General features: G+C 45.0%; 1 non-coding gene across 1 annotated transcript; it reads right to left on the reverse strand.

Annotated features, from left to right (window-relative positions):
- Positions 1-3,227: 3,227 nt before the first annotated feature.
- Positions 3,228-3,299, reverse strand: trnat-cgu (transfer RNA threonine (anticodon CGU)). Its single transcript has one exon. It is a non-coding gene; the product is annotated as a tRNA-Thr (tRNA).
- Between the last annotated feature and the right edge of the window lie 290 nt (positions 3,300-3,589).

Here is a 3,589-nt window from a genome sequence, read left to right on the forward strand (position 1 = left end):
GTCCTGTGTATTTAATGCATGGTGCCTTTTACCTTGGGTGGTTTCCCTATTTCATCATACTACCGTGTTATCTGCTCTGTATGTAGTCTAGGCTATTTATAGCACCATCCTTCTAATAAATTACACCATGGTCCTATATATTTTCATATGGATATGATGACAATAAAGATTCTTCACTGCCTTATAATCGCGGAGTTCTGCTGATACACAGTGTACCCTTGGAGCAGTAGAGCTTCCAAGCTAGACTGCACTACACTGCTGCTCTAATAATAAAGATCTCAAGGACAGCTAGGTAATGGAAGCCCGGGAAGCCGGCCAGCAAACGCCGTGAATATCGCTGTGCTTATTGACCTCCGTGCTCTGTCCTACTACAAGCTGTGAAGTGCCGTTCATGCATCATAAACCAAATGAAATTCTCTTTGTTGAGCTTAGTAGAAGGGTTGGGGGAGAGTCAAAACTTTACTTAAGTTTTAGTTTCAAAATGTGCTTTAATGGACAACGCTGTGGTATTTGTGATTGAAAAGTTATCGACTTGATCGTATTTTTAACGCTGGGAGAGACACAGGAATTGGGAGGACGCACACTGTGTTTTAATGGGGCTTCCTTACGTAGCCACACTGTACTGTGTGTAGTATTCACTTGTAAGTCTGTCTGGAATGGAACGTGTGTACTGCTCACGTCCTTGCTTATGGGTGTGGGTGGGTGCCCCGTGTTGGACTGGCATCTCACCCAGGGTGTTGGATTGGCATCTCACTCAGGGTGCCCTCTGGTGGGTGCCCCGTGTTGGACTGGCATCTCATCCAGGGTGCCCTCTGGTGGGTGCCCCGTGTTGGACTGGCATCTCACCCAGGGTGTCCTCTGGTGGGTGCCCCGTGTTGGACTGGCATCTCACCCAGGGTGCCCTCTGGTGGATGCCCCGTGTTGGACTGGCATCTCACCCAGGGTGCCCTCTGGTGGGTGCCCCGTGTTGGACTGGCATCTCACCCAGGGTGCCCTCTGGTGGGTGCCCCGTGTTGGACTGGCATCTCACTCAGGGTGCCCTCTGGTGGGTGCCCCGTGTTGGACTGGCATCTCACCCAGGGTGCCCTCTGGTGGGTGCCCCGTGTTGGACTGGCATCTCACCCAGGGTGCCCTCTGGTGGGTGCCCCGTGTTGGACTGGCATCTCACCCAGGGTGCCCTCTGGTGGGTGCCCCGTGTTGGACTGGCATCTCACCCAGGGTGCCCCCTGCCCCCTGCCTCAGGCTCTGTGCCTCCTGGCATAGGTTGCAGTTTCAATCCTTCAGTGAAAAGCAATTATGGTTAAAGGTCTGTTGAGTATGAATGCAAAAAAATGTCCTTGCCAATGCTAGTAACCTGAGGTGTGTCTGATTTTGGGATATATTAAACGCCTTATTGCCAGGGGACAAGGTGGGAGCTTCTTAATCCATTTCAGGCAGACAGTTTGGGCTTTCGGCCTTGATTATTTGCCTGCTGTTTTACATAGATAGTTGGTTCTCCATTTCTCAGTCAGTCTGACAAAGGTTAGCTAGACCATTTTGTCCGTGGACTGGTGACAATAATGCTAATCTGGTAAGATTTGTGCAACCCATCTGTCTCACAAGCCTCTGTAAAACTAGGTGAATAGTTTCATTGGATATTCTCTGAAGAATAAAATCAGTAAAAGGCTTTCATTTCAAAATGATGCGCATAATAGGAATCACACAATGGAGTCGTTTTCTAGTGGGATGTTTTAATATAAAAAAATTATGCAAATTCATACATTGAAATATAAAATACACTTTCTGGTGTATTCCACTTCATCCTCAGACATAACACCACTTGGCTTTACAAGGAAAGTTAGAAAGTTGTGTCCACTTTAAAGCAACAGATTAACCACTTCCTTATCCTTTTAATGCTTTTACTGCAAATGATATTCATGTTAAGGGCTACATATAAAATTGCAGTATATGCATGAATATTAGTTCTGCTTTTGTTTACAATCTGTGTAAATCATACAGGTTCTAGCGTGAGTTCATTAGATTTAGTGTTCTGCTGGTAATGGGAGGAGATTTCTCACGTCTGATGAAAGCTTCCTGCTGGCCATGAACAGAAATTCCTGGTCATTAGTATATTTTTGTGCCTAGAGGACCCATAACACAAAGTCCACAACTCCACATTGTTTGATGCATTAGTCAACATTCATTTATAGCTGCAGAAGAAATTGATATAGACATCCTCAGATGGTAATAGGAAAGGAAATACCAAGATGAGGATGTGAGACTTGCATTGGTCAGGCTGGCAGACAGAATCACATGATGTAAAGGAATGAGGACTTTACTTTTTCTCATAGGCTGGTCACCTGACTTCTATATGTGACATCTATAATGGTATGAATGGTCTGGAATGAAGCATTATATAACAGGCATGTGAAGTAGAGGTTAGTTTATCTTTGTGCTATTTTGTTTTGTCTTTTTGCTGTTCTCAAAGTTGTTTAGAAAGCTATTTTACAAATCTTTCAAACACCTACAGGAGCCAAATACATATAATATAGTGCTCAATTTAAATGATAAAAATATTAAATACTTAATCAGTTTTCCTTACCGCTGATGCAGTACAGGATTCCAGTGGGCATGGAGCCCATACCAAGAAGCACAGGGCAGTTGATACCCTAGTAATCACAGGTTGCAGGTCACTCACCAGGGGCAGGTTAGAGTCATCAGTTCATCTGACTGCATGTTTTGGAATGTGGGAGGAAACTGGAATCACAAGGTTGGTGGCATAAGGTGTCAATGCCATCACTACAACCCCACAGAAAGTTATGTATTCACAAAATACTTATAGTTATTCTGAGCAAGATGGTTGCCTCTAAGCATGTCCCCCCCCCCCCCATCCATTTGGCTTTCGCTGAATTGAAAGGGTTTCCAGTCAACCACCTCAGAACACAGGAACTACTGACCCTCCATTCTGACATTTGTCTCAGCCACCCAATAACATGCAGCTCCTTGAAACAGGAAGAAACAAATATCCTGGAAAAAGATGAGTTCAACGACATATCACGAGCCCCACGTTATTGTAAAGCTATGCCGCAAAATAGAAAATTGTCTTTACGCCTCCCTCAACTTGCTCTTTGTAGAGTAAGCTGTTCACAAAGGGCAGCCATCTGTTGGGGCATACAGGGAGCTGAGGGTTTGAACCAGTGACCTTCTGATTACAGGCTCAGCCCACTGAGCCACACACTGCCCCATAAAGGCACGGACAGAGTTCGAACCCGTGATCTTCGGTTTACGAGACCGACGCCTTACCACTTGGCCACCATGCCTTACAGTGGGGATTTCACTGCAACTCCCTAATTAGACTACCAATTAGAGGACTGATTGGCTGAAAGAATCCTCACACCTGGGTTTGAACAGCTGACCTACAAGTTATCCCAAAAACCTGCACACACACCGGCCATTTGCGGATTAGATTGGGTATCCCTGGTTTAAAACATAGGCTACAAAGCCAGGAATGGAATTCATAAAAAAACAACAATTAAACACAGATAAGCCACTTTATTTGTACTTTTATTTGTTGTCTTCAAGACTGCATAAACTAGAGGTGGCATGGGAA

This window comes from Paramormyrops kingsleyae, chromosome 5 (genome assembly GCF_048594095.1).
Source record: "Paramormyrops kingsleyae isolate MSU_618 chromosome 5, PKINGS_0.4, whole genome shotgun sequence".
NCBI lineage: Eukaryota > Metazoa > Chordata > Actinopteri > Osteoglossiformes > Mormyridae > Paramormyrops > Paramormyrops kingsleyae.